This window comes from Ambystoma mexicanum, chromosome 12 (assembly GCF_040938575.1).
Source record: "Ambystoma mexicanum isolate Mex_15411 chromosome 12, UKY_AmexF1_1, whole genome shotgun sequence".
NCBI classification, from domain to species: domain Eukaryota; kingdom Metazoa; phylum Chordata; class Amphibia; order Caudata; family Ambystomatidae; genus Ambystoma; species Ambystoma mexicanum.
In genome coordinates, this window is record NC_090936.1 from 119,799,097 (window position 1) to 119,814,953 (window position 15,857).

General features: G+C 47.3%; 1 protein-coding gene across 2 annotated transcripts in view; it reads right to left on the reverse strand.

The window, feature by feature from the left end:
• The window catches only part of EFCAB6 (EF-hand calcium binding domain 6), a 1,227,964-nt gene that overhangs the window by 501,073 nt on the left and 711,034 nt on the right, over nucleotides 1–15,857 (reverse strand). The window lies entirely within an intron of this gene.

Here is a 15,857-nt window from a genome sequence, read left to right on the forward strand (position 1 = left end):
CTAGCTCTGACCCTTTTTAATTTGTACGTCTGGGATTTGGATAAGGTGTGGCAGGGGACCACTAATGCGTCTGCTAGTCTTGGAAGTCTTAGGTTGGACTGGCTAGCCTTTGCGAAGATTTTATTATTTTCGATCGAACAGCCATGGGCTTACAAAGCAAGTTAAACATATTCTGTACATATTCCTTAGAAAATAATATGCTTCCCAATGACACTAAGTCGAAAGTGGTGGTTTTTGCCAGAGGCCGCAAACCCAAGTTCATGCATTGGGTAATGGGCCCAGAAAGCCTAGGCCTGGTAACATCTATGAAATATTTGGGATATACCCTGATCAGTACCACTTCCATGGCTATGTGGAGGGATACCCTACCCTTATCAGAAAAAAATAGGAACTTAACTCCCCAAATGAGATGCTTTTTCGCCAGATTGTGTACATTTTCTATTATGCCTGCTGTACACTACTATTTGGCTACGGTCGAACCGATTTTGCTTCATGGGCTGGACATATGCCTACTCGATGTAGGTGGTATGTTAATTAACATTCAAGGCAAACTACGGAGGGAAGTATTAAACTTGTCTTTGGCAGTTCCCAGTTCGGTTATTAGACACAAACTCTGTCTCATTTCCCTGAAGGCACGCCTTATGTGGAGACATATGTCAACATACAGGCAAATTCTGTATCCAGATTATACGGGGACCTAAATCGCATTATGATGGAAGAGTCCACCCTGTCTATTAATTCATTCAAGGGTCGAATTCACGATGCGCTAATTCTTATTGGGAGCTCGGAAGATGAGTTGATATACAAACCTGGTGTTGCAAAAAGAAGATTGTTTGAGTTTGGGTGGAGACAGTGGACAGTATTGGCAAATACTCTACCTATACTTAATATGTACAGTTTATCCACAAAAAATACCCTGTCCGCAAATATTTGCAATGCTTCCCGTGTGGTAAGGTCCGGGTTACATATCTATGTTTTCGGTTAAACCAATTTAATTCCAGGGAAAGCGTAAAATGTTGGAAAACTCCCCATGCACTGAGCACTTTAGTGCACTGTAGATTTTGCAATAACATTGATATGAAGGAAAGTCTGAAGCTTTGGGTCATTGACTGCACGTTTTTTAATAAAAGTAGGCTTAGCTGTTTTAAGGACAAAGGCTGTGGTGACTGAATTTGCAAAGAATCTGTTTTGGAGTAGATTAATGTGGGGAGAAAATGTGTCACTGATTTTAGCATTGAATACTTTTTTAGTATCTGTATTGGATCAATTTTCAGAAACGTGTTCAATATTTAATATTTATGTGTTTTTCATATTTTTCTTACTATGTATATATGATGATGGATGATTAATCGCTTTCATTTCTGTGAAGTTGAAGACTTTAATTGTTGTGTATGATTGTATGTCACTGTGTAAGGTGTTTTCTTTCTTTTAAAACCATAATGACAATAAAAACATGTTTAAAAAAACAATTGCCCATAATGTAACTCAGAGAGTGCCTCAGACGTGGCAGAGAAAAGCATATCAAGATTGGGATGATAGAAGATGGCAACCAAGAAGCTGAAAAAGTATTGCAGAGGAGAGCATTGAGATATGGGTCAGCCCAAACAGTGTGAGTAAAAAGAAGTTCCAGGAGGTGGAGAGTGAAGAGGAAATGAGGTGGTGGAAGTGAAGAGGAAATGTAATGTGGACTTGTAAATGTGGTTCAAATTGCCAGCTCAAGTATAAAGAGAACGGGAAGGAGAAGAAAAGCATTAGTGTTGCATGCTGGTAGATGTGGTTCAAACTTCCAACTTCAGAATACAAAGAAATAAATTAGAAGCAAGGCATTTATATTCCACTAGTTGGAGTACGGGGCATTGCCTGTGTCCTGATCGAGTGATGTCTCATGGAGGATGTTGCTCTTGTCCTCATGTCAACAAGTCTTGCTTGTCATATGTTAAGGAATAGAAGTGCCTGTCCTGAGCGAAACAATGTACATTAGCACCCTGATGGGGGGAGCCAGACAAATGGTGGCTAGGAATGCAGGCTGAAACCGGCGATCTCAGCCAACGTTCCATGCCACCTGACGGCCGATTCATCCTACCGCCATCTTCCCCACCCCTCCACTTAGCTTATTTCAACCGTGGCGAGTGCACCACCACAGCTGCTCCTTCCTCTTGGCTCCCAGAGACCACCAACGAAAGGGAAGAGGGGCTCTGTACAGAGCCCCGCCTCCCCTTTCCATGGTGGCCATCTTGAAATAGTATTTTGCTTCCACTATCGGGATTGCCTCTACATCACATATGCCACGAAACTGATCAGTGCCCTTTCCTCTCTGCTAAAAACCAGCTCGAAGTAGCCTACGCCCTCATCTGTTCAAGACTTGACTACTGCAAATCATTGTTCTGCGGCACCTCCATCAAAAACCTGATCAAACTGCAAACATGTGAAAACAATGCACTTCGTGCAGCACTTGACATTGGGAAATGTGATCATATCACAGAAGCTAGAAAATCTGCCCACTGACTCCCAGTAAAGGATCGTATTAACTTCCAAGTCCTTTCCATCATGCAATGTTGTCTCTCCAACAATGCCCCAGTATACCTCGCATCTAAGCTCCTAAGATCCTAAGATCTTCATACAAACATTGCCTCACCATCACCAAATACCACAGCAAGAGGGCCGGTGGATCCAGCTTTCCATTGTGTGCCTCCACTCTCTGGAATGAGCTTCCCTTTCACCTGCGTGACAAACCATTGTATGACATCTTCAGAAAAAAGGTTAAAACTCACCATTTCAACTGAAATTTCCCCTGCTCCTCTCCCCCATTTCCTTTCCCCTCTGCTTATCATTGTATACCCTGTCCCATTGTAACTAGCGCCCAGATGCCGAGGGGCTGGGTGAGCTTCTACAAATGCCACATAAAATTAAAATAAATAAATAGTCAAGTAGTAGAACTCTCCATCAATCTTTCTGACTTCCTTTCCCTGGTATTCCAGATCGATCAGAGGGTATCAGAAAGAAATGGAGCGTGAAGGAGGATGAAATTTAGGAGGACTTCTTCTCGATGGGAGAAGGATACTCTTCTCTCTGAGATGAAAACCACCCATGCAGTTAGGAAGCACCCAGGGTATGGTAACACCCAATGTAAGGAGGAGACGTAGACAATTGAATCTTTGTTTCTATTGTGGAGACCCAAAGCATTCAGTGAAAGAATGCTCCAAAAGAATCCTTTCTCTGCAGGAAAACCTTCGGGCTCGTCCCCAATAAGGAATCTTTGGACGAGCTCCATAAAACATGATTCCCTCCATGAGTTATGTCAGACTATGCCCACCCAATCCACACATTTGTTTATTCTGATGGATTTTAGCATAGATTCATATAAGGTGTATTGGCACTTATCGATAGAGCGGCCACAGGTAACTTTGTAGACCTTGCCTTTGATAATATAGGTTCGGTCTGGGTTTTGGACACTAAAGGGAATCCTTGTTTATGGGCAGTCGATGGATCTCCTCTCATCTCGGGATTGCCTTGCACACAAAATCCCTGACCATGACATGCACTTGTTTTCATAGAGAATGCCTGGTGTTTGATGCCATAGCAGATCCACATTTTCAGATCAATCTGGGTACTCCTTGGCTTAAGTACCATAAAACGTCTATTGATTGGAGAAATCAAAATCTCACTTTCCAGGGATCCCAATGTCCTAGTTCCTCTACCCCGTCCTTGATGCCATCAAAATCCTCTTGTCTGCCCAAGACCATTCGAGTCATTAGATACATGTCCATGCAACACATATTGGTTATTCTACAATAAATACCACAGGAATATTATGAGTATCTCGATTTATTTGATCAAAAAGAAGCTGATAATCTCCCTCCCCATCAGGATTATGACTGTCACAGTAAATTAATACTGAATGCCAAGATAGGCTTATGGAAGAATATATGCATTGTCTGAGCGAGAAAACCAAATATTTAAGGAATATATTCATGACAACCTCTGAAAAGGTTTCATAAGGTATTCGACTTCCGCTGCAGGTGCACCCATCTTCTTCATCCCCAAGAAGGATGAAGACGAGCTCAGACCTTGTGTGAATTGCTGCCCATTGAATGCTATCACAGTCAAACATGGTTATCCACTCCCCCTTAAAGAAGTTCTATTGGACCAAGTCAATGACAGTCATAGCTATACCAAGCTGGATTTAATGGGTGCATATACTTTGGTACATGTAGCAGAAGGAGAAGAATGGAAAACCGCCTTTTGCACTAAATTCGGGCATTTCGAATATCTCGGTATGCCCTTTAGATTATGCAATGCACGAGCAGTTTTCGAATACTTCCTCAACTATATCTTTCGTGATCTTTTGGACATAACTGTTTTACATTGGATGACATTTTGTTTTTTTCTTCTTCTTATGATCTCCATGTCCTGTATGCCAAAGAGGTACTACACCGGCTTGGAAACCATTGCTTATATGCAAAACCATCCAAGTGCTATTTTCATCAGACCCAAATCACCTACTTAAGATACATCTTAATACCTGAAGGTATAAAATGGATCCCAGGAAAATGTAGTTGTTTTAGATTGGCCTCCTCCTCGTTCCTTTAAAGAATTACAGCAATTCTTGGAATTTTCCAATTTGTATAGGTGGTTTATTCCCAATTATTCTAAAATACTCCTCCCTCACTAGATTACTCAAAAAAGGAGTCAACTATGATTTGAATTCGGAGACCGACACAGCCTTTTATGCACGGCTCCTGTGCTTAAGCTACCAGATCCTAACATAACTTATATGCTTAAAACAGATGCCTCAGAATTTGATTTAGGAGCAGTGCTTACCCAAACCGATCCCATCCCCAAAGAAACCCACTCTAGCTCCCTATTTTTCTCGAACATTCACCCCAGCAGAGAAGAACTACAATATCTTTGAGAAATAATTATTAGCCATCAAGGAATGTTTCCTGACCTGGAGGCATCAAATATTAGGCGCTCGACATACCATCATTGACTTTACCAACCATCGGAATTTAGGCTTCCTTAAAATAGCAAGATCTATGAAACAATGCCAGAACCGTTGGATTAATTTCTTTTTGCGGTATGATTTCATATTAACATTTAAACCAGGTTATTTGAATACTAAACCTGATGCTTTATCTCGGGCATGTCGGACTGATGAAGAAGAAATGGAAGGAGTCCCCTTTATCAGTCCAGAAAAGGTAATCTGTGCTCTTCATTCCCTGTTGCTACCTTACGAAGAAACCCTCAAGAACAACTATAATGCCGAGAAAGCTCAACAGTCCCCTCAAGTGGACCCCCGAAATACAGAATAACAGGGATTAACGTTGCGTGATTACAAGATCTGGTTATCTACAAGAGAGCGTCAAAGGACCTTGTTGTCGTGGTGTCACAATCTACCTGAATCTAGTCATTTCTGTGCAAGAAAAACCCTGGAAAAGCTATGCTCTTTAACCTGGTGGAAAACCATAAAGGAGGATATGGCAGACTATATCCAAGGATGCATAGTCTGTGCTCAAGCAAAAACCCCTCAACAACGCCCCATTGGATTACTGCGACCACTTCGCAAACCTATGGGTCCTTGGCAAACTTGTTTTCTTGATTTCATCACTGACCTTCCACCGGACAACAGGCATACCAGCATCTTCACCATTGAGTATTCTTTCACCAAGATGGCTCATTTCATAGCCATGAAGAAAGTACCATCCGCCCCTATCTTTATTGATCTTGTTTTCCAATTTCATGGACTCCCTACAATATTGATTACAGACAGAGGAACACAGTTTCTGTCTTCATTTTGGAAGGAGTCTTGTAGCCGCCTAGATATCCAACACAGATATTCTTCAGCTTGCCGTCCCCAAACAGATAGACAACGTGAAAAGGCTAATCAAGCATTGGGCCAATACCTTCTGTGTTATGTCACAGAAAATGAAGAGAAATTGACTTTAGCTGAGTATGCCTATAACAAACTCATATCACACCTCTCTAGGTGATACTCCTTTTCATACCTTGTATGGTTACCATCCTATGTCTCTTCCTAAGCTGTCATCATTTGATCATAAGGTCCCTTCAGTAAAGGAACATGTTCGATCAATCATGATAGGGTTACAGATTGGCAAAAAATATTTATCAGCTGCTCAAGAACGTGTCCGTCGCCATGCTGATCAAAAACAATCACCAGCACCATTGTCCAAACTCCATGATTTAGTATGGTTATCCATGGAACATTTCAAAATCCCTGCTTATACTAAAATGTTTAAACCAAGATATATTGGACATTTTTCTGTTTCTCATATAATCAATCCTGTTTCTTGAACTAAAATTGCCCTCACAGTATAGGATACACCCCCTATTTCATGGCTCTCTTCTCAAGTTGTCTCGTGTATCTCTGAGGTACCCTTGCCAATTATCTTCGGCTCTTCTTGCTGTAGGACCCCAGGAGGAATACAAAGTCCAATACATTGTGTATTCTTACATCAGGGGTCATTCACTTCAATATTTGGTCCACTGGAAAGGGTATGGAGTTGAGGAACGTTCCTGGATTCCTCATCGTCATGTCATGGCTACCTGTCTCACTAGCAGGTTTCATAAGTTGTTTCCTTTTAAACATGGCCTGATGCCTTCTTACTCATGTCCTGATGGAGGAGGGAATTGGGGGGCATGCTGTTAGGATCAGGGATGGACGAGCGTTGTTCTGGTTTCTGACCCTGATCTTACCTGCTCCTCTGACGGTGCCACGTCGACTTGGCAGGGCCACAGGAGCCTTCCTATCATGGTACCGATTACCCTGACGGCTGCAGGATGCCAGGATGCGTCCTTAGAAACCACAGGAATATTGTCCTTGCGAATGCGAGGACGGCGCAAGTCGTGATTTGACATGTTTTGCTGGGTCCTTTCCCATAATTTGTCTCCCTATAAAGCGTTGGAAAGTGCAGTGCAGCACCATTCTCACACTGGTTATAATTCTTGATGACTGGATCCTATGCATCCAGTATTTTCTACTTTTCAAGTATTTATTATTATTATTTTAATTTTTTCTTTATTTAATTGAAAACCAATTTTTACAAAACTTTTAATTCCTTATATCCTTGTCCACATTAACTATGGCCACTTTCTTTTCTGACTAGTTTGAGCAGCTAGAGTTTCCAGTGTTTCACTTGACTGTCTTCAATATGTTTCTCCTGTTTCTCTCACATACCAATGTCTTGTGCATAATAAGTGTCACAGCAATCACCCATGAAGTCTTTTCTCCGCTCATTAGGTGTTTCCACCAGTCTTCTTCGTCCAGTGTTTGCATCTTTAGGAAATGGTGTCTCGGGTAAGTTGATCTCAAAGATTTTGTGCCTCAGCAGGATAGCAACAAATGTCCTACTGCTTCTATCTCCTCTTCGTCTCCACAATGTCGACACTTGTTTGATGCCGATTGACCCCTAATAGCCAAAACTTCGTTTGTGGCTAAGAGGTTTAAGCAAGCCCTCAGGAAGGTATTTCATAAAACTTTGTTTGGAAACTTTCTCATGTATTCTGGTAGGTCATTTGCCTTTTTTTGATTCACTGGAATGTTAGTTATCAATTTATTGTTGAGTGCCTTATCCAGTGTGTTAATCCAGTCACATTCCTCCAGTTCCATTTTAACCTTGTGCGGGTTATTTATCAGTTTTTCTTCTGTACTGGAGATCTCCTTTATTATTAGGTAATTAGCTTTGGGCCTGGATTATTCATTGGTTTTCTTGAAGTTAGGAGCCACTCATCCACAGGTAAGGACACTGCTGTCTGGGAATTGGATGCATCTTATGAGCCTTTTCCCTACCTGCATTACAACCTGTTTATCATGTCTCCGCTGTAGCTCCTGAATCCATCAGCTCTTACTTCCTGAGGGGGTGTGTCACATAGCACTTCTGCCTGGGGTATTCTGTAACACAGGTTGTCTTTGCCAATCTGTGAGACATATTCACTTGGGTAGGGGGTCTGGACTTCTGAAGATCACAGAATCATGCGCTCGATCCGACAAGCCTGACAAGCAGGGGGTTGAGCGCAATCAGAGCGGTGGAAAATAACATACAGCAGAGGTACTTCAAGGGGAAAGTGAAAGGAGATACACAAAAAGATAAAGAAACTGCAAAGAAAAAACTGTCAAAGACAGGAGATACCTAAAGATGATCTAGGATAGAGAGCACAGAATCCTGAGACCATGAAAGGACTGTTGGATTAGAGTAGAGAAAAGAGATAGAGGAACAGCAAGTTGTGAGCTGTTTGGAGAACACAGTGAGGACCAGAGTGCTAGGAGGAGGAAAGGGGAAAGAGACAGGGTTTCCCTGGGAATTAGAACTTCATGAAACAATATGAAGAAAAAAGGAGGATAAATGGTTGGGAATAAATCAGGTCCCCTAGGCCAAAAGAAGGAGCACACCATCACATCCTGATTTTCAACCAACTTTATTGGCCTAGATCATGGTGTAAGCTCTGGGGCCTGGCCAGGTCAGGCTTTAGGATGCAGAGCTACCAATACAATTTGAATATATTGTAGCCTACATCCTCTGGCTTTAGAGTGCAGAGCTAGCCCTCTAAATTGCATATACACACTATACAGAATTAGGTTTTAAACTGCACAACTAACCCCTAAATTGCATTAACTGCAATTTACATTGGCTGGCTTCAAAGAGCAGAGCTATCCCCCTAAATTGGATATATTGCTGAGAGTCCAGGCTAGTAGGAGCTACATATTGGTCCCCTAAGGGAAGTCCTATGAATAAAGACACAGACCCAGGGGAAAAATCATAAGTTACTCACCGTAGTGACTAACATACTCTTAGTCCATAGTTCCCTTTCCTCCATACTGCATTGGCGTCCCTTCCAAGGTACGGGAGACGGAACCTTTTTCACCCGAAAAAACCTTCTTCCACTTCAAATTTAGAGGCGCGTGGGGGTGCGGCCCAAGGAGCATGCACTGCCCTGATTCTGCCCTCCGGCGCCACACCTCAGTACCCATTGACGAGTCGACAATAGATTTAACATTGCCTAATGACACCAGTATTATTAGGGGGGAGCTTGGTGGGACGTATAGAGGAAAGGGGAGACTATGGAAGAGTGTGTTAGTCACTATGGTGAGTAACTTATAATTACTCTTACGTCCCGTCACCTTTCCTCCATACTGCATGGGCGATTACAACTGAATGTAGACCCAGGGTGGAGAGGAGACCCTCCTTAAGCAAACAGGTTCCTGAGAACCGCCTGTCCGAAAGCCGCATCAGATCTAGAGCCGGTATCCAAACAGTAATGCTTGCAGAAAGCCGATGGAGTGGCCCAAGTGACTGCCCTGCTTACGACTTGCCAAGGGACATGGCGCTAGAATGCGATGGCTGGTGCATTGGCCCTGACTGCGTGGACATGCATGTTGGCTGGCAGCGGCTTGCGCTGGCCCTCGTACATCTCTTTGATGGCTGAGACCATCCAGTGGGATATGGAAGCCTTAGAGGACTCATAGCTTGGTCTTGAGCCTCCAAAAGTGACGAAAAGGACGTCCAATTTGCGGAAGACCTTGGTCCTGTCCAAGTAGAATTTCAGGGCACGCCTGACATCCAGGCAGTGCAGAACTCTCTGTGCTTCATCCATGGGATCGGCAAAAAACATAGGAAGGACTATTTCCTCGTTCAAATGGAAAGCAGACGGCACCGTGGGCAGGAATGCTGGGTGTGTCCGCAAGACTACTTTGTCCTTGTGAAAGGTAGTATATGGTTCCGAGGTGACCAGAGCCTGCATTTTGCTGACTCTATGAGCCGAGGTGAGTCCGACTAGCTAGGCCGTCTTGATGGTGACCAGCCTGATGTCAGCGGACGCCATTGGCTCGAACGGTTTGTGCGCCAGGGCGCCCAAGACTATGTTGAGGTCCCACACAGGGTTCGGCCTCTTGACGGGCTGGTAGAGCCTTGCGAGCCCCGTCAAATGTTTCTTGAGGACAGGATCGGAGGACGACAAGATCCCCTCCTCCAAGGTCCTGTAAGCTCCGATGGCTGCGAGATGTGTGGCAAGTGTCAACCTGCACGCCCGAGTGGGCGAGGTGAGCACGTCGTTCAAAGTACATGCCAGTGGATCAATGTCTTTGGAGTCTGCCCAGTGGCAGAATCTGGTCCATTTGCTTTTATACTGGGCCCTGGTAGTCTTGCTCCTTGCGCCCTGAATGATTTCCAGATTAGCCTGCGAGAGGCTGATGTGCTGCAGCGTTACCTGCTCAGGAACCACGCAGTGAGGGCTCGTTTCTGTGGCGCGGGTGGATGACCATGCCCCCCTGCTGTGCCAGAAGATGTGCTGGGCCTGTCGGGAGATGAATCAGGGGCATCTCTGAGAGGCTGAGCATCTCCAAAAATCCTGGCCTGGCCAGCCACCATGGAGCTATCAGAATGATGTTGAGTTGGCGAGACTCCTTGATCTTGCAAATTACTCTGTGAATCAGTGGAGTAGGCGGAAAGGCGTAAGCCCTTATGCTGTTCCACTGAAGCCGAAATGTGTCACCCAGGGAGCTGTGGCCCTGTCCATGCCAGGAGGCGAACTGAGTGCACTTCTTGTTGTGCCAGGTGGCGAAGAGGTCCACCTGGGGATGACCCCACTTGTTGAAGATCTCCTGAATAAAGAGGTTGTTTAGCTGCCATTTGTAATTGTTCGCTCCCAGCCTGCTCAGCCTGTCCGCCTCCAGGTTGGATTCCCCCGGGAGATGGACTGCCGTGAGGTAGATGTTTTCCAGGGCCCACTCCCACATGCTGATTGCCAGTCTGCACAGAAGAGGGGATCTGGTGCCTCCCTACTTGTTGACATAGTAAATGCTGGTCGAGTTGTGTGTCTGGATGAGGACAACCTTGCCCCTGAGAAGTGGTAGGAATGCTCTGAGCGCTAGCCAGATGGTGTTCAGCTACAACAAAGTGATGTGGTATTCCTGCACCTTTCAAATCCAGGCGCTGTGGACCGAGAGATCGTCCAGGGTGGCTCCCCAGCCCTCATGCGAGGAGTCTGTGGTGATGGTGGCCTGAGGGGAGGGCGGCCGAAAGGGCTTGCCCGTCTGTAGGTTGCAATCCCTGGACCACCATGTTAGGTCCGGTTGGAGAGATGGAGGAACATTGATCATCTCGGATTGAGAGCCCCGCTCCTGGTTCCATGAGGCCGTGAAGTGCAGCTGAATCCTCCTCATCCTCAGTCTTGTGTGCGGAACGGCTAATAAGACCGCCGCCAAGAGACCCAGGAGATGTTGGCACCACCATGCCGAGGTCACCTCTCTGCTGAGGAAGTGGTTGGTGGCCCTCTTCATGGGCGAGATCTTGTCCTCCGACAGAAATACTTTCTCGGAGCACGTGTCCCAGATGAGGCCCAAGAATGTCAGTCTGCGTGGGCTGCAGCTGTGACTTCTTAAGATTGAGCGAGAAGCCCAGATCGTGCAGTGTGTTCATAAGGGTATGAGAAGAGTGGTGAACAGCTTCCGGAGATGTAGCCCAAATGAGCCAATCGTCGACGTATGGGAAGACATGGAGGCTCTGCGCTCTGAGGAGGGCCGCCATCGAATTCATGAGCCTGGTAAAGACCATGGGAGCCGAGTTGAGGCCAAAAGGAAGAACCTTGTATTGAAAATGGTAGCCCATGATCCTGAACCGTAGGAAAGAATAATGGGGCTGCCAAATTGGAACATGTAGGTACTAGTCCTTCAGATTCAGGGAGCACATCCAGTCTCCCTTGCATAATGTCTCCGCTATAAAAGCTGGCGTAACCATCTTGAATTTTTGCTGGGGTAAGGAGAGGTTGAGGGTGGAAAGGTCCATCACAACTCTCAGGCCCGCCTGGTTCTTCTTCTGAATGGCAAAAATCCCGGAGTAAAAGGCCAAGCCTCGCTGGGAGGCTGGGACTTCCTCCACTGCCTGGCTCTCTATGAGTGACCCGATCTCCGCTGTCCCAACCTGTGGGAGTGGAGGGGAGGAGGGGGGAGAGGCTGGGATAGGGAGGCGGTACCCCGTAGATCCTACGGAGAGGATCCAGAGGTCCGCAAAGTTCTGGCACCAGAAATGTGCGTGGAGAGCTATCCTGTCTCCTACTGGAGACACGTGGACCCGAAGGGACGTGTCATGCCTTCTTTCCCTCAGAGGCTGTTGTGGAGGAGGGGGACTGGAAAAAGCCCTTAACCCCCCCTCCCTTTTTGTTGCTTGCACCGGTTCTGGGACACCGAGCGGTTCGGCTGCCTGGATCTCCATTCCTGGAATCCACGAAACCCTCCGTACGTACAACCCCTGTCGGAGCGCTGCTGAGATTGGGTGTACGATTTGGGCGTGGTCTTTGTTAGGATGCATAAAGACTTGGCCGTTTGTGAGCTGTTTTTCTTTTTGTCCAGCTCCTTGTCCGTGGAGGAGTGGAAGAGGGCCCCCCACCCCTCGAACGGAAGATCTAATAAGCATTCCTGGACATCCAGGTTGAATTTTTGTTGCCCAGAGCCAGGCTATCCTTCTCATGTCTGTGGCTATACAGATGGCACGGCCAGAGGTGTTGATATGGGCCATAGTGGATTCCATGAAGCCATGCACCACCAGCTTGGCCTCGGCCAGCCCCGCCTTAGTAGGGAGTTCCGGGTGGAAGTCTGCAATTTCCCGCCATAATCTTTGGTTGGTGGCAGCCAGCATGGCATCTGCGTTGGCCTGACGAAGATGCAAGGACGCATTGGAATAGAGCTTCTTCCTGTACGCCTCCAAGATCTTCTCCTCCTTGCCTAGCAGCGCAGAAGAGGAGGAGGCTTGAGGACAACTGAGGCTTGGAGTATAGTGATGCCGCAGCGATCACTGAGGAGTGTGGCTGGGTATGGGCCGACAGCAAGAGTGTATCCCCCTCCATCTGCATGTACTTGGCGTCCAGGCGTCGATTGACCGGTTGGGCCGAGTGGGGCTTGAGCCAACCCTTCCAGGGAAACTACATGGGTTTGCAGTGGAATCCCCGTTTTGGCAGAGGGGCGTCATGTGAGGACTTCAGCCAGAACTCCCTCTACTGGTTGCTCGATCTCGGGCTGGGGGAGACCCAGATACTCTGCCAGCCCGGCGAGACGTTCGTGGAATGCCATGGCCAAGGATGGTGTATCCAGGTCCTCCTCCTCATCTGTATCCTGTGGCTCAGGAGGATTCTGTGGAGGAAGAGGAGTAGTTGGTGCCGGAGGCTGGGGTACGGAGACCGCGGCCAGAGGCTGACGAGGTGGTGGGGGCTGGTGCGGAACCACCTGAGGCATTGGCTGGGGGGGCCATAGGCAGCGGCTGTGCTGGGGTCTGGGGCACCGGCGGAGTCGCTTGTGGTGCCGTAGTATTGTGGGGAGGACTTCCCTGATGGCGTCTTTGACGATAACCCCCATCCGAGGTGACTTAATGAGGCAGAGGAACTTCTCGAAGAATCCCTCCTCACTGGCAGATGAAGGCGGCAGGGGATGCTGACAGGGTAGCTGGGAGCTGCTGGAGCCGCTGCATACACTGCCCATATGGACGCAGTGGGAAGCTACCCTGTGCGAAAGAGGGATAGGCTGTAGGCCATGTACCTAGTTGAGGTCAGTCCCACCTTGACACTCGTTCTTTGCCGAATTCCTGGAATGGCATTGGACGGGTGCCTCTGACTGGCGCGGCGGCCATCTTGTCGAGCTGCCTGCAACATACTTGCGACGTGTTGCTCAGCCTGCTGGGCCTGGCCTCCTCCAAGACTCTTGCGTGTGGATCACGAGGCCTCCCCTGCCTCTTTGGCCTCGGCCCGGTAGGTGTAACACCCTCGACCCGAGGGTCGGCAGAGCTGCGTTTAGGCGCCCCCTCAGACGTATTAGGGCGTAGCCCCTCAGCCATATTGCTGGTACAAGGGCGGAGGTCCTCGGATGTCAATCCAGTACAAGGACCGTCCGGTCCCTCAACACTGCCACCAGGAGGATCCAAGGATCCCTCGGCCTGAAGACCGGTAGCTGCAGCAGCCTAGGTGCACGTGCTGGTACAAGGGCCTGACCGGTCCCTCCCGCGCGCGATAGTCCCTGGGAAAGAGTCTCATTTGCAGTGGTGCAATGGAGAACATTGGCCCTACCTTGGGCTTGGCTCAGTGTTTCATTAAGTTCTTGAGGTCCTCTGGAGGCGACTTCTGGAAAAGCTCCCTCCACCTGGCTAGTTTGTTCTTTAGCACTTTCGAGGACAGCGAGCCAGACGCTGTACACGCTTGCCAACCGTGGTCTGGGCCAAGGCAACGTAGGCAGAGGGCGTTGGGGTCTTAAATTGGGAAGAGCCCGTTGCAGGATGGACACCTGCTGAACCCTGTGGAAGTCGACATGCACCAGAGAGGAGCGTGACGCCTGAAGACAGAGTACCTGAATGATAAAAAGACAAAAAAGACAAAGAGAATAAGTATCCGCGCATGGAATCACATGGCCCAAAACCCAGGAGCGCTGGTGAATTCGGCCCATTCCCGTCGACGCGGAAAAGGGGACTGAGGTGTGGCGCCAGAGGGCAGAGTCGGGCAGCACATGCTCCCTGGGCCGCACACCTGCGCTCCTCTAAATTTAAAGGGGCAGAAGGTTTTTTCTGGTGAAAAAGGTTCCGTCTCCCATCCCTTGGAAGGGACACCCATGCAGTATGGAGGAAAGGGGACGGGACGAAACAGTAAGGTATTTTATTAAAGGTGTGTAATCTGTGTATTATTTATTTCTTTGTGTATGTGTTTGAAATTGATCAAATCATCCAACCAGCCATGGGGCTGGATGGGATTTTAATAAAGAAAGGAAAGCAAGTGTACTACCCTGCCCAAGAATGGACTGATCATGGGAGGAAAGATTCCAGTGAGGATTAAAAAAAACTGTTAAGAAAGACAGTTAGAAAAAGCATAAAGAGAGAAGACGCAGGAGGAGGAGAAAGAAAAGAAAAACACTTACCTGGTGGCCACACCTTGAGCAGCCCCCAGGGCCTAAGATCCATCCACAGTCCCAGGCAGTGCGTGGGGGAACGCCCCAGAGATTAGGCCAGGGTGCTGAGTTGCTTAAAGGGTGGTGAGTTTCTTGAGGGAGGTTATTGAGAGGATCGACCAGGTCTGGAACATTGTTTACCCACGCAATCCCATAGCGGTCATCTTCTTGTTATATGGTGGTGGGCGTGATATAAGTTGGGTGATATTGTGTGGGGTGCGTAAAGTTTTGTTGGTGGCGGCTAAACAGGTGATGAAGGTCTGGAAGACACGGAAGAAGCCGACAGTGGAGGAGTGGATTTTGGACACAGCACATCGCAGGCTGCACAGCGAGTGAGGGAGGCTCCACATGGTGGATCGGGCCACCTTGAAGAAAGAAAAACGGGGCCAGGCCCCAGCTACACCAGGGGCCAAGTCCCCAATTAATGACCAGGGGACACACACACACACACACACACACACCCCTCCCCCCCTATACATGGTCAGGCTAGAAACAGCAGAGCTTTCCCCCTAACCAACACATTTGTATTTGTATTTATTTGTAAAGCGCAGCCTTGCCCTGAGGCATCTGGGCGCATAATTTACAAGAAGGTGGTTACATGCAGGCATAACATGTTACCCCAGGGGAGTCAGTCTTAACACAGATGATACAATGAAACTTAAAAGCATGTTACATAGCGGTGCACATTCAAATAATTACTCCAGAAAACATATAAAAGGATGCTAAAGCCGAACGTAGGAGACGCTAAGGCGATAGAGTGGTAGAACGAACATAAAGAAGTGAAAAAGGGTAAGAAGTGCTAGTGTAGTTATGGTAGGCGCCTATATTAAACGTGTAGTAGACTCATTAAGCATGTGAAGTCAGAGTTTGATTTTGAAGGAGTGGAACCTGGGTTTTGATCTGAGTGTGGAAGGGATGGTGTTCC